Genomic DNA, 16,509 nt, shown 5'->3' with positions numbered 1-16,509 from the left:
AACGGAGGGACCTTCACAAGCCGGAGCACATCCCCGCAGATTCCCAAACAACCTTTATATGGCTGCTGCTGCTGCTGCTCACACATGCAAAGCAGCCAACACTGTTCAAGCTACGCGGCTTCTAAGAGTCTGAGAGTCTGAAATCCTTGGCAGTAACCTCGGCGTCCTTTTTTAATGTTAATTACAAAAGCTCGGAGGTCTTTTTTGTTGTTTACTTCATCTTATATCACAGCTCAAGATGAGATCACGTTGAGTTGGTTGTCACAAGTGGTTCATTGTTGGCTTTTGACCAAAAGCACAAGTCTGCAGCATTGTCGTTCGTCAATGTTGTTGGTACTGGATTAAACAGAATCAGAATATGTATTTAAACTGGAGGAATCCAATAAGCTATACGGCTCTTTAACACAGATGTCCAGCAGGGGCGGGTCAACAAACAATACAAACACACGATATGAATACAAAGTATAGGAAAGGTAACCAAATCACAAACAAAAATACAAATGAAGCTAAACTATTTTGTATTTTACCAGGTGAAGCCTGAGCCACATCGCTTCTTTTCCAGAAGCAACCTGGCGACAACATGATAACTCAACGAAGCGGCTTCTCATCGCGTGGAAATTTATAGCGGCCAAATAATAACACGTACAGCACGTATAATGTTAGCAAAAATAGCCGGCCAGCGTTTCGGGGCGATGGCCGTCCTTCAGTTGAAATCGACTGGGTAATGGAGACAGCATTTTACGAATCTGTGCCTTCGAACGACCGGGCTGCAGAGGGACGCCATCATCTGGTATTTCACTCCGGCGTTGCGATTCCAGGGGTCACACTTCGATTCCAGAAATAGATTCTCCTTTTTGTTTGCGCTGTGGTGAGCGTAGTGGCCTCTCATGGCTTACAGGTGTCCGTGAACCGATATTGCTTGATAGTATTAATTGCGAAGTAACAATTGATATTAGTGCATTCATCGATGCGTCGTTATAACGCTAACAGGCAGGGAAGAGACATTTTAGTCCACGCCGTTTTATGTGACCAACGATGTACCGGTTAGCAAACAAATCTTTTCAAAGAATAGTGATAAAAAGAACGACCGGTCTGCAGAGGGATGGCATCATCTGGTATTTCACTCCGGCGTTGCGATTCCAGGGGTCACACTTCGATTCCAGGAATAGATTTTCCTTTTTGTTTGCACTGTTGTGAGCGTAGTGGCCTCTCATGGCTTACAGGAGTCCCGTGAACCGATATTGCTTGATAGTATTAATTGCGAATTAACAATTGATATTAGTGCATTCGTCGATGCGTCGTTATAACGCTAACAGGCAGGGAAGAGATAATTAGTCCACGCCGTTTTATGTGACCAACTATGTACCAGATATCAAACAAATCTTTTCAAAGAATAGTGATGAAAATTATATTTTTTTGCTCCAAATATTTTTAATTAAGGCACAATGTCATGTTACTGATGATGATGTTGATTCTCCTAAACACATCTGCCAACTCTTGCGAGTTTCACAAAGCTCCTGTCTTGCCCAATCTTTCATTCAGTTCGTCCAAACCCACTTCCCAGTCTTCCACTCACTCTTGTCCCTTCTCTAATACCATTTAACGATAACAAATTCTTCCGATCTCATTGCGTGCCAGAGGAGAGCTGTATTGCTTGTGATCCAGCTTCTGAAGGCTCCATCTCACTTGGCCCACCGTTCTCAGAAAATAGGTGTTTGCTATATATTTGTTTCTGTCTGTCCATGAGAGCCTCACAATTCTCCCCATCAATCACTTCCCTGTCATCTTCGGTCGTTATCAAGATCCCATTACTCAACCTGCACCTCTCCGACACACGTGGCAAGGTGCAGCGGACATAGCTTTCGTGACTGCAGGGATTCATATTATTGGTTCTTTCGGTAAAGTCACGTAGAAGGGAAATAATAAAATAATAATAATCAAACAATTAAATTCTCACGCTTTGGATTTCACACCTGATGATGATTGCTTGTGTTGCAATCGAAACGTCGTGAGAATTTTATTGTTTTACTTTTATTCTTTTATTATTTCCCTTCTACGTGACTTTACCGAAAGAACCAAGAATATTCAAAAATCGTTCAGCCCTCGATCAGTGCCCTGCCGGATGAAAGCCTCCCCCCACGCTGTCAGTCGTGGAGACTTTAATGGACCCACTTAAGTCAGGATTGGTGGGCACTCTTCCAAAGTCAGGGCCAGTGGTGGGATCTGGGGGGGGGGGGGTCATGTGACCACCCACTTTTCCATTGCCCTTGCATTTTGAGGTTGCTATTATTAGAGGCAGACCTTGAAAGCCAGGCTTCTGGGTGCCCTACCCTCAAAGGTTTTTCTCCACAGCCACTTTTTTGTTTACCAAAGCCGTGGGCTACCCTCATGGAATTCTTCAGCTCCCACCGTGAGCCCTCCCTTGGTTTTGTTAATCCCTGGATACTTTCCTTGCAGCCGCCGATCTGACAAAAAAAAATGCAGGTCCTTTTTTCGTTCCCCTCCTCGACAATGGCCGTACAACTCCCCTACACACCAGAACTGTTTAGAGAGCCCGTAACCAACGCTCTCTTCTGTGGCTTCAGATGTTTTCTGGAGGCGGCCGTGTGTTAAATCTGTGGTGAAGTATTTTTTTAGTGCGGTGATTTTACCGCGCGAAGCTTGCTGGATATGTCTTTTTTTTTTTACTCTCCGCGTGCCTGCATTTATAACCAAACAGCTCTCATCCCAGTTGATCTGCAGCCAATTTCAAGCAAATCTAAAAATGCACCGTTCAAAGCTTAGTGAATCACTAACGCTGCCACGTTTGCTATCATCATAATAATGATTTCAAGCCCACTCTCAATCCGCTGTTGGATTATGGCCTCCAACACGCCATGCGCGTCAAGGAAGATGTTTGACCATACTTCACCGCGCCGGTCATATATAGAGGGTTGGCGAAGGGGTTGGGTGAATTTCCCAGGACCGGTTCAGATGTCACTCACCGATGTGTGTACCATATGTTGAACTTCTCTCGCACCGTACGTAGCCAACCGTGCTAATCGGACATACGGAGGTGTGTGTCGCGTGTATTTTTCTCCGGGTCCACCGTTTTTTCCCCCTCCACAAGTTATTTCCAGCACTTCGGGGATGGGCATCACCGCTGCTAGAAATCAAAGCTAATTGAGCAATTTAGCTGCTGATGGAAAGTAATGCCAGTGAGTCTTCCGCGCGGTGCACACACACACAAACAGACACCTTCCAAATGGGCAGCCTGCACTTTGGGTCAGTGTCTTGTAGAAATATTCGACATCTGAGATGGGTACACGAGCAAAGAAATAAAAAAAAATTCTTAGAAAAAAATAATTCTGCTACGAGTGTTCTTTCATTCCCAGGTGGTTTTTGTTTAAGCCAATTACATTTAACGCACACATTCCATCTTCAGGGCAGGGTATTGTATGCATGGTATGGCCCAATCAGTTGGAATAAAAATCCAACGCTAAAGTATTTCCCCTGCTCAGGTCCGTGTCCAGCAGTGTCCCATTGCTGCTGATCCTCAACCCGATTGATGACAATTCTAGAATTCCTATGGCAGAGAACAATGCGCCCCAAACACAACGACCCACTGCTGCTGTCACATTTCAGTGCACTCACGAAACGGTACCCAACGCACCAACCCAAGGAGATGATCGGATTCGCTTAACCCTCGACCTTGACGCGAACCGACAACGTAACAATACCGACGACGTAACAATATCGAGGCAGCCGCACAACCGACTGTTGGTCTCACATTTGTTTACGCTCAAACCGGAGGATCACTCATCAGCAAAAACGCAATGTTAGTTCACAGAGTGACAACCCTCTTAGTCAAATGTCCTGGGTAGCTTAGATCAAGTTCAGTGGCGTAGAGCGGTTGGAATGGGGCTCTGGCGCAAGGAATTAAATTGGGCCGCCTGTCCCGATTCCCCCCCCCCCGCCCCACCTCGTATCTCGGCATCTCGTTGGCCCCTCTGGCCCGTGGGCCCCGGAGCGGTTGCACCACCTGCACGCCACCTGGTAGCGACACCACGAGGCAAGCTGCGTGAAAAGCAATCGAGGGCACAGGAATAGGAGGTGGAGGGTTGGGGGTGACTAACGGCGATGACGGATCGTAGGCGAGAGAGAGAGGGGGGGGGCGCAAAGGTGGCATCGCACACAAAAAAAGCACGGAGGGTGGCAGGCGCTTCGTGACATGTCTCTCTCGGTGCCATTGTGAGAGCCCCGACTGGGGCAATTAAAATAATTGAGGGCTAAAATAACCTGCGTGCACCTACAAGGAGCATAATAGACGGGCGGTCATAATCCGCTGAGCCGAGGCAAAGGGGCCAGAGACACAGGGCGTAATGAGACGTTACACTTTGAATGGAAAGAGAGCCATTGTGCCATTGTGTGAGTTGGGATCACGGGGAAGGGGATGTCCTCCTCTGACCCAGTTTGCCTCCTGCAAACTTAAGTAAGTTAATGGAGGGAGAAATGTCTTATTTTAAGAGCACTCCGTCCAATAATTTTCTGTTTCTATCGGCGGGTGTAGAGACGCGTGGATTTGTCCGGTGAAAGCGATTCTGTTATTTTCCCTCGTTATTTGCAGCCAAACTCCTCTAAACCCTTCCCCATCACTAACTCTATCCCTCCTGCAAACGTCACTCCTTATTCATCATTCACCAGCCACTGTCACTTTGCATCATTGTTCATTTCACGCACCGTCATCATGTTCATCGTGCATCACCATCCTTCTCATCAACTCAACTCATCACACTATTCTGCTGCACAAATAGCTGATTCTTCGTTCAGCTCCCTGTTGGCCAAGGCGCTATATGAATTAAAATAAGATCCGATGGATTCGTCAGACAAAAGCGATTCTGCTGTTCGTGGTGCACGCGAACAACAACTAACAGCCCACCGACATCCTCTGGACATGACCGTCCATCCCTCCGTCCCTCCAGCCAGCCAGAACAAGTTTTTCGATAATATAGTATGATGTAGTATGATACAATAGTGTGATAGCGTGTCCTTAGGGGGCTTGACATCATTACCGTGCATGAACCCGGCTCAACTGTGTGAGATGCGGGTGACATCACCACCACGCACACGTGATTGGCCACTCGCTAGCCAGGAATCCAGACAGGATTCCAGTCAGCAAAACTGTTTTTGTTTCTTCTATTTTAGCACGAGTATGATGAGTCCGTGAAAATTTGTTGCAGCAACCAGAGGCGTTAATAACCACCGCGATGTTTGCAATTTTTTTAAATGAACTGTTTATAAGAATCATGACCCCGAATAAATGTTTGTGCGCACAATTCGATGCAAGTATCACGAGGGTAATAACAAATGTGAACCGATGAATCGATACATCGGCACATGCCTGACAACTCTGCGGCACTGCACAACCGACTGAACGATCCTGGCTGTCGGTCGAATGCGGTGTCCATTTATTTCACTCTCCACTGCGATCGCTCGTCACCAAACACAACATCGGGTCACGGAATGGCAACACTCTTTAAAATGACCCTCGTTAGATTTGTTTAAGCTCGGCGGTGGTAGTGTGGGTGGGCATGGGTCCTGGCGCACGCAATGGCATGGGACTCTCCCCTGCCCTATTCCCCACCCCTCTTCCCTCTTCATACTTTGGTACCTGACCTCCTCTGACCCCTCACGACTTGGCTATGTGCTTATGGTTTAAGGTCACCTGCAGCGTACTCAGATGTGGCCACATTTACATTCTTCATAACATAATAACACCGTCGTTTTTTCTCGGTTTGTTTTGGTTTTATGCGTTAATATGTGATCATCCGTAGTGTATATCGCGTGCGTGCGTGTGTGTGGGTGCAATGTGACCCCTGTGTGTGTGTGTGTGTGCGCAGATGCTCGTGTGCACGTGTGAATCGTCATTATATATTTTTTCACAAGTGCTCAATATCAATATTCTCTACGCCGCACTAGAATAGACAGTGCCGTCCTCTATGACAGATCCCATTTCAGTATAACAACAACAATGTTATTCTTACCGTACTAGAATTATCATTATAATTCGCGCGTGGTTAGATCATCGCTTGCTGGCTGTATGCACGCTTTGGGTTTAGAAAAAGAACTAACACAGAATGGCAATGGGTAGGCGTCTCTTGGCAATTATATCTTGGTATACATACCAGCAGATGAATTGCACATACCAGCGCAACTTGGCACACCGTGTACTATAATCTGCACCGGGGTGGATGGGTGTACCTTCCTCCCAGTTAGAATAAAGTTAAGTTTTAGCAGGTACTGTGTGTCGCATGAGATCACGAGAGATTCGACAACTATGTGCCCTGCATTGCTGTGATGTCACATTCAATGGCATTTCAGTAGAGAATACATGTACGGCGGTGGCATGTGGACAAGGCAAACAAGATGCAGGTCCAAAATACAGAAACACAGTCAAATGTCACAAGCCATTCATTGGCATCTGGGTCAGCAGTGTTGGGGTTTAGAAGGCAGAATTAATCTGACAGTGGATAGAGCAATGCTCAGCTTGTGTACATGCTGGAGTAGCCATCCAGCATGTACGTAGCGTCCTCCATCGCATCACCGAGACCTACAGACTCACATGGAGATCCACAGACTTACACAGAGACTCACAGACTCACGTAGAGCCCCACAGACTTAGACAGAGACCCACATACTCACATGTAGACCCACATACTTACATGGAGACCCACAGACTTACATGGAGACCCACATACTTACATGGAGACCCACAGACTTACACAGAGACTCACAGACTCACATGGAGACCCACAGACTCACATGGAGACCCACAGACTCACATAGAGACTCATAGATATGACCAGCAAGGAAACAGCACCAATCCATCATGGGGGCAGCATCCTCCTCCACCCCAGCACAGTTGCACGATGGGCTGTCCCGGTAATAACATCTCAATATGTCTCTCCCACCAGAATTGTGCCGGGAGATCGTCAGAGAAGGCTATGGCGTCCGGGAACCCTTGAATTCAGAGTCTTGGAATCCTATCTGCTGCACGGTCAGTGTGAATGTACGCTGGGGATGCCCCACAAGCTACACCTCCCCTTTGTGTTGTTCATATCTTGTTATTGAAGAGACGCACAATGTCCGGCAATTCATCCGTTCAACTCGGCCTTCGACCTTTGCCGTGCACTGCTCTTGCACCGATGCCAAACCAATCGCAGCATTTCATCGCAGAATAACTATTGACCAATCGGATTAAAAATGCTGCCCATATAAGCCATGGTTCACAGAGCTATCTGCAACTGCCTCTTTTCGGCACTTCTTTACCCTTGTTCAATAAGCGACCTGGCCACAAATGATAGCTCTCCGAAGTGGCTTAAAACATTTACAGCTGCCAAATACTCTGAGCGCACGTTCATTTTAAATGTGGAGGGAAATAACCCGGGGGAGAAAAAAATCCACGCGATCACTTTGAGAAAGACGTGCAAACTCTAAATAATACAGGCGTCAATATCGGCATCGAACCCACGAGCTCCTGTATGTACCGGGTGTGGTAGTTAAGATCTCTCCAACTTGGCGGGTGGCGTTTGGCGCATAATCTCATCTCACTTCGACCAACGCCACCCGAAACAACTGGGTTACAGCCGCTGGCTACCACCACACCCAGCGACAGCCAATTGCCATTGTTGTACCCTGTCGAGGTATTGTTATCATTATAAACGCCAGCCACCATTATTGATATGCATGGCCAGAAATGTAAGTGGGATTATAACACGTGAAGCTGTCAGTGCCAGTCCCTCATTGCATACATGCACGTGCAAAAACAAAAAAGACAAAGATCTACCGTATAGCCTCCATAGACTGACAGGGGGCAAGTGCTGTTCAATAGCACCTATTTTTAAATCCTTTATATTAAGTTCACTTGCTTGCTTGCGTGCTTGCTTGCTTGCTTAGGACCGTGCAAATCTTTCGGTCGTTTTTTAACCCACTTCCCGTGATCCAACCGAGCTGACATTTTGCACACAGACTCGTTGTGCGTGACAATTAATTTTGGTGAAACAATTTTTCCAAAATTTTACACTTTTTAGGACAAAAATATTATATTTAATTACCAATTGCTTAATGCTGGCAGACAATCATCTGACCCATAGGTGGCAGCCATCTCAAGCCAGAGGACGAGAGGACTCTAGCCGCCACGCATATAAAGGATTTAGAGTGAAAAACTTTGTTTTTACGGGTTAATTTTTTACCGGCACGGTACCCGAGGGGGTGGGTGCGGTGTGGCCAGCACCACATCCGAGCCACCTTTGTCTTGCTCAGAGTGCTGATGTTGACACACACAGCAACAGGTACTCGTTTAAGTCAGCTTCGGGGAGGCCCAGGACTGGGTTCAGATATTCACCACTGGTGTGGCGGTGACTAGGAGATTGAACTCGGGTCGCTGGGTGTGCAGTGCAGTGGACCGCATTGCAACTGGCTATGTGCGCATGATAATAATAATAACCCATCAGCTACTGGCCAATAGCAATCATTAAAAATAAAAATAGAATCTTGGCAAACTGTAAATGAGAACGTCATGTAAGACCTATTAGAGTATTCCCTAATTACTAATTCAACATGTTACAAAGAAATTGCATCGTATCATTTAATTACATTTCTGAAAATGGATTTTCGCAGGAAAATTGTACGAACATTTTTTGGGCCAAAAACAAAATGGAGTCATTTAATATGCAACTGAAAAACGACGAAACGCAGCAGAAAACTAATTTTGACAAACGTACGAGGCCACTGTCATCAGCGCTGCCGTAGAGGCAAGGCGACACCGGCGAACAGATCGAAACAACGCATTCAATTTCGTGCACAATGGAACTTTTTACTTGCTGCGACAATATACATCAAACGCATCCAACGCTTTCTATGGTTTAAAGCGTTGTCGTGTACATGTGCACATTGAACTTCTTTCGCACCGTACATAGCCACCCGTGCTCATCGGTGGCTCCCAAACCAAACGCACAACTGAGCGCGTCGCTATTTACTTCGCTGAACGACGAAATGGTTCAAATGTGAATCACCGAGATGGATGAGCAAGTTATTATTGCTACACGTCCTATTTCCCAACGACATGAATGTGGGCACGTGTTCACGGACATCTAATTTGGAACAATGTTGCAAGTTACATGCAAACATTGCTGACAAAAGGCTTTGAATAGCCCACCTTGGCCTAATTTTAGGCTATTCTTTCATTTGAAGCACCCTCTCTATAATCTAAATGATTGGCGAATGACGTCCTTTCGTCTATCCAATCAGCAGTATCAGTAGTTGAAATGGGTACACCGCAAGTTGTATCGGCAGGTCGTGTGTGGTGGGATAAAGTGAGGGTACTCCCACCACTGCCAAGACTTCTGTCCAGTATGGAAGAGTAGGCCAAGGTGCCCTCAAGTGGAGGCTATCGATAACTCCCTCGAGTGGAGGCCCTTACACCAGCAGCGGCGTGGGGAAATTGCAGGGCTGTGCTTTTACCATTTCCATTCATTAAACATTCTGACGTACCTATACACGACGACTGTGATAACGAGTCGGGACGGAATGATTCACGGTGAATTTTTATTCTCAAGTTCACGGGACACAACAACACGTGACAACACCCCCCATCATCATCGCGCTGTCAAACCCCCAATGGTTACAAATGTGCGGCGGCCCTCACACTGATGATGCCTTATCGGCGAAAGTGAAGAACTCCGTCATACGTGATGAGTTCGCATGACCCCTGCAGCCACTAGAGGCCGTTATAGTCACCAGAATGTAAAAAAAGAAAAAGTACTTTATCCGTTTTGGAAAATAATCGCATTCTTGAATTGCATTCATTCCTTGAATTGTGAGGGGTGGCGGGGGGTGATTTGTGACACGTATAGTAGCCAAAAAAAGGGGTACATGGGCAGTCCTGCAATTGCTACTTCACGCCACTGTTGGCAGGAAGGTTCTCCACTCGACGTAGCAGCAATGGAGACCCCCGATACCCGGCCGGGTACGGGTAGCCGGGTATCGGGTAGGGTACGGGTATCGGGTACCCGGTTGCGACCTCTGCCCCTCGCCCCCCCTAAAGTCTATTTGGCCTACTCTTACACGCTGGCTAGATATCTTCCATAACAAGTATTCATTTTTCTATTGTGAAACAAACCGGTTTACATTGCTTACATTTTACACTCGTGCATTCCAACCCCGACTGGAACTCTATATTATTTTCCAATGATCTCTTGGTCAGCTTTTGTTACACGCCCGTTATCGCACACGACCTTACCACGCTGCATCCGTGCTCGTGAAGCCGAAAAAAGGTAAACAATTTAAATAAATAACGAACACAGGCCGCTGCTCATGAATTTGCCATGCAATTGCGTACATCGCTTTTTTTCCAAACATTTAAAATTTAAAACGTTTTCATTTTGCTGCGCGGCCGTGGGATGGGCGACATCCCATCAGCAAATGCGAACTCCTTTGATGAGGATGTGCGACATCTTGAAGCCGCGGGCATTTTTCTTTTGTTCGTTTTGTTGTTGTTGCTGCTGCTGCTGCTATTGAGAGAGCCTCTCACGTGTGTCCCCCCCCCCCCCCACTTCGCACGTGGGGGGCAGTCGCGAGAAGGCGACGTTGCATTTATGGGCGGAGACGGAAGGGTCGGGAGATCGGACACATTTGTGGAACTCCCGAATCCCCAGAGCTGCAACGTAGCCAGACGATGGCAATGAAGCAGAAAAAAACATTGTATCCATCTGTGAGGGACTCTTGAGTGTTATCCTCACACCAGGTACGTGCGGTCAGGGGGGGGCAGGGGAGGCAGAGCTTCACCTGTCATACTCCAATGAAAATAGCTGTTACGAAAAGTAAAAAAAAAGAATAATCAAATAAAATAAATATGAAGATTTTTCCACTGATCTGTGTTATAAATGTAATTTCTGTACGATTCCAATCATTTTTATAGTCAAAATCGCCAAATTTGCCGAGCTCCGCTGCAAATACAGGAAGAGACGAGAGGTGAGGCAGCGACGAGCTCAGCCTCCCCTCTGATTGCGCAACCCCTCAGTAACTGGATGGAGCGCGGGCAATAAGCCTGTTACTATCTCAGTATGTCACCAATGTAATGTTTGTAGACCCCATCATTTCATGTCCTCGCCGTCCATACTCCAGGTAACTTATTTCACGTATGTGTATAAACATATTTAGGCTCGCTGGTCTCGTCATGAAACTGCAATGAAAAAGCACCAGGGGAGGCAGCTATCACATCTGCCTCACCTCCGTGAGGCCACGCCCCTCTAAGTGTGTGAATCTGGCTCTGACACTAGCCAGTGCCTCCCCAGCCATTGACCTCACCGCACGTCACTACCTCACATACGTGGACATTTTTGTTGATACACTGGTTTCCTCGCACAAGCCAAACACTCATTTTATTGCATCCTGGGATATTTTTATAATTATCAGTATTGTTAAACGAAGGCCTCCCCACGCTGTCAGCTGCAGTGATTGTTTGAGCATACTTCACCACGTTGGTCAGCGCGAGTTGGCAATGGTATGGGATGATCCAGGTCCAGTACTGTATCACTCAACACTGATGCCAGCCACGACAGGGCATCATCACACTTAGGTCGCCAAACTTCAAAACACCATTCCACCACCACTCTTCCAAATTTTCCGTCTATTAAAAATTCTACCATTTATATATTCTACTTTTTTTTCAGCAGGGTCCTGCTAAGTTTCGCAGCAGGGAGCAAATATTGCTTTGTGTGTGCCCACTTACCATGGGTAATTTGCGAGGCCATGTTTCAGATATAGGCAAACTTTGACCGCGCTGCCGGCACGCGTGACCTCTCCTCTGTTGTCGAATAAATTATCGGGATATTTACCACCCAGTGTGAAGCGGATGGTATTGTATTCTTATGGTACTGGTAGGAACCTCCTGGTTACACCAGCCCACAGGGGATTATTGTGTCCGTCCGTCGTGCATCCAAAAATGGGAGGGGTGGGGCTGGGTGGAGAGGGGAGGGTGAGGAGGGGCTGGGTGGGGAGGGTGGGGAGGGGCTGGGTGGGGAGGGTGGAGAGGGGAGGGGCCGAGTGGGAGGGGTGGGGCTGGGTGGGGAGGGGCTGGGTGGGGAGGGTGGGGCTGGGTGGGGAGGGGCTGGTCACCCCGTGGTGCTCTTATAAAACTCAACGTTTAACCTACTCATGCCGGCTTGTGCCCGCCCCTCACATTCGGCCATATTTGCGGAATACACCACGCCGCGGTTGACCCTGGCCTATGACCGAGCAACCCAACGTTCCTACCAGCTCCCTCCGCAGGAATGTGTTTAATAGACCTGCATGTCGTTTCAACCCGGGCGACTGGCGAGGGTCGAACTGCGAACCTCTGCAATGGGCAGCCAAACGCTCATCTGCTCGACCGCCGGTCACATTTACGTGACGCATACATTTAATGTCACGGTCAGTTTATTGAGACAACACTGAATGCACAGCCGTGAGCCACTTAAGAAATGCTATTTGTGACCAGGGTGGGGTTTCTGAGAACATTTTGCGCTGACAGTGTTGGAGTGTTTGGCTTCGGGTGAGAAGGTGTATGTGTTTCAATCACACAGTGAGGGCCCGCCTTACAACACAATTACCATTTTACACCTGTGTCTACATGAGCAAGACGTAGGAGGAGTGGTGAAATAGTGGTTAGCACACACACAGCATGAAGTACGAAGGCCTTTATGTGTTTACATGCAGTACATTTGCGGATAGCATCGCGATCAGGCGCGCTACGTCCACTTGGGCCGTTGGGGTGCCACCCCACCAAGCCGATGGAGATGAGAAAAAACATTTCTAATAAAAATACTTTTCGATTTAAAGCTTTCGTGACTGCAGGGATTCATCTTCTTGGTTCTTTCGGTAAAGTCACGTAGAAGGGAAATAATAAAATAATAAAAATAAAACATAATAAAATACAATTCTCACGACGTTTCGGCCACAACGCAAGCAGCCGTCCTCAGGTGAAGAACAAGTCTGTTGGAAAGACAGCGTCTGAATGAAATAGCACCATGCTTGGAGCATATATTTAAGCTGGGTTGGAAGGGGGGGGTCGTGAGAATTGTATTTTATTATGTTTTATTTTTATTATTTTATTATTTCCATTCTACGTGACTTTACCGAAAGAACCAAGAAGAAAAATACTTTTCTATAAAATCTTTGTTGTGTTTAAAAAAAAGAAATATTCTTTCAAAGTGAATTGCTATATTATGAACCACTGCAGCACCAGAGTCTGACTTGTGCCTCGGGGCAGTCTCAAGGCAGCTGTGAAGGCATCCGAGTGAGAGATTTCCCATTCGTTCCTTGCGACGAGCTTCTCGAGTTGTAGCCACGCCGGTTGAGACACATTCAGGGCGGTGTAAAAGGCGCCTGTGTTTGTGATGAGAGACGACGTCACGACGCGAGGTGGCATTGTACAAATATGGCAGGTGACGGCCTACACGCTGTAGGCTTTTGGCAGTGTCAAAGTGGTTGTGTAGTGTGGACGTGAGGGTCATGGGGACAGCATTTGAGTGATTTGTTGTTTGGCTTCGTGTTGTTTATGAATGCCCATCGTTGGTAGATAAGACAGTCATAGCACATTCACGGGAAGGCCAATAACGTGACGAGGTTTTTATGAATTAGAACACCATCTTTTCAGAGGTCACTCACAACAGTCCCAACCTAGTGGACATGCCACTGATCACGAAGAGTAGAATCATGTGCCGAAGCGACCCCGCCGCGGTGGCGAGATGTTAACTACCTCGCCTGGTAGACAGGCGGGCATAGGTTGAAACCCAACCCTGACGCCTGTATATTTGATTCTGCGTGTCTCTCTCCCAGTGATGGCGTGGATTTTTCTCCAGGTCCTCCGGTTTTTCCCTCCACATTTAGAAACAGGCGTTTGGAGTATTTGGCTGCTATAAATTCCCACAGGATGATAAGCCACTTCGTTGAGCTATCATTTGTGGCCAGGTCGCTTCTGAAAAAGAGCTCTATACCTCAGTAGGCCATACCTGGTAAATTAAAAAGTAGTTTTTAGTTGGAGTTTATCGGGTCCACCACAGCATCCCGCAATAAGCCGAGTTTTCCTGGAGTTGGGACTGAAAGTCTCCCTCAAGAGAAAACCGGGCTCTGTATGAATTATGGGAATTGGAACAGTTGCGTTAATTTACCAGCACATTTGAAAGGGAAGTAAGATTACCTTCAACAACGCTCACACAATTCAACAAATAAAACACGCAGAAAACAGTATCAACAAAACAATACAAAGCTGATCCCTGATAAAAAAAAACTGCAGCGCAAACCAGTGGCACGACAATATTGAACATTTACTTCCAAAGAATATCTATCTCGCTCTTTGCTTTGAAAAGGTACACTTCACACATCTTCACGGTCATTATTTGTTGTTGCTGTTTCCATAAAACGGCGTGGTACAACGATTAAGCGAGAACCAAAAGGTGACATTTAAAAAATGTACACAAAAACCTCCACTCGCCCGCTTGCTTACAAGACACTCGATGATGTTTAAAGGCGCAAAATGGCATTGACCCCGACAAAAGGTCCATTGTGCCGGCACATGTCAGATGCGCGCGGAGAGAGGCTTCTGCGCCAGCTAATCTGCAATACGAACCGAAGGTTTGCAGGTGCTAAACTCCGCTAAATAATTAACGTCTGCGACGCTGCCACATGGAAAAACCGCCGCCGCATTTATGAATTAAGTTGTTCGTGTAGCTCCCCGACACGTTTTTGAAGTTTCAATGCACACGCTAGGAGCCTGTTCAGGAAGTTGTCATCAGTGGCGCGTGATATTTGAACCGGTCCTGGGCCTTACCTAGATCGTCTCAGCAGTGAATTAGTACACGGTGCAGTGTGTAAACATCAGCACTGCGGACATGAAGGCGGCTGAGGTGTGGTGTTAGCCACCCACCCCCTCGTGTGCTGATCTGGCACTTAATAGGTGCTCACTCGCAGCACTTGCTCCAACAATCTGTGAAAGGCTATACAATATTGGGGCATCTTTATCTCTTGCCGTGTATCCAATTACCCGAGTTCGATTCCCAGCCATGGCTAGCATCAGTGTTGGGGCGATATCTGAACCTGGTTCCTAGGCCTCCCGTAGTTTTGCTCAGCCTGAAGTTAAGGAGCTCCAGATATGTGGAGCGGTACAACCCCCGAAAGCAACCATCGCCCAGCTGTAGAGCACATTAGAAATTCCTCGTGGTTATTATTATTAATAGTAGTCACACCAAAGTGCCTGTGGCTCATACGGCCACACGATAAAGGGGTTGGGTCGTGACAACTGTAAGATCACCGGATCGTCTCACCCAACTGGATTTTCATGGGGGTTTGCTCATGGGTGTGTGGGTTCATGGCATTATATGAATGGAATCTATGACAAAAAAGCCTTCTGGCCGGGCACACCCCTCGCAAAGGAATTTCTGCAAGAGGGAGCTGGTTTTGCCAGTTGAGATGGTTTCAGCTGGTGAAAGATCATGCAGTCATATGTACATTCCACGCAACAACAATGATATTTGTATGCGTACGAATATGCATGTCGATGTAAGCATGTGTTCAAATGCATATCTTTATGATGGCGGGATGTTAACTACCTCACCTGGTATACCTGAGGTTGTGGGTTTGATCCCGGTGCTAATGCCTGCTGTATATTCGGAGTTTGCATGTTCTCCCCGTGGTCGCGTGGATTTTTTTTCCGTATCCTTCGTTGCTTCCCGACATATTTAGAATCAACGTGCGTTTAGAGTATTTGGCTCCTGCTATGAATCTCCACTCGATGAGCCACTTCGTCAATTTCTGAATTGTTGCCAGGTCGCTTCTGTAAAAGAGCTAATAGCTCAGTGGGCCTTACATGCCAAAATAAAAATAAAAATGTAGTTTGCGTCGGGGATCCGTTCCTGAAACGCGCGACGTAAATCAGAGCGATTTGCAGGGAAGGTGGTGGAGGCGAAGAGGCTGAGAGGCGGTGGATAACGAGAAAGGACGGATGGCGATGCTGTCAGCGACGTGAGGGTTTAGGCGATGCACATCGGGTAGCGGTGTTAATAATAAAGTGACGACGGGAGACGTAGATCGGGGTATGATTGTATTAGCCATTTCTGTCACGCTACTGCTGGTTGCGGGCCTTCCCGCGCCGTCCAAGTTCTGGGGTTTTTTTGGACCATACTTCACCCTGGCTCCCCCCCCCCCCCCTTAACCAGTATATATATAAGGTCGGGTCTTTTGGGACTTCTCTCTTTACTTGATACAGCAATTGTGCTGTGACGGTTCCACCTGAAGACGGAGACTTGTGTTGCCTCCGAAACGTCGTGATTTATTATTTCGTTTTATTTCTATTATTACTTTTATTAATTTAAATTTTATTTCTTACCTACGTGACTTTACCGAAAAAACCTAAGAGTATACTTCACCACATTGGGTTGGTTGAAGGTAGGGGCGGGGGAGCAAAAACGTGAAAGCATACCAACCAGGACTGTC

The sequence above is a fragment of the Lethenteron reissneri genome, chromosome 14 (genome assembly GCF_015708825.2).
Source record: "Lethenteron reissneri isolate LAM-NWPU_2019-01 chromosome 14, ASM1570882v1, whole genome shotgun sequence".
Lineage (NCBI taxonomy): Eukaryota > Metazoa > Chordata > Hyperoartia > Petromyzontiformes > Petromyzontidae > Lethenteron > Lethenteron reissneri.
The sequence above is the reverse complement of the archived record's forward strand: the minus strand, read 5'-3'. Positions refer to the sequence as shown.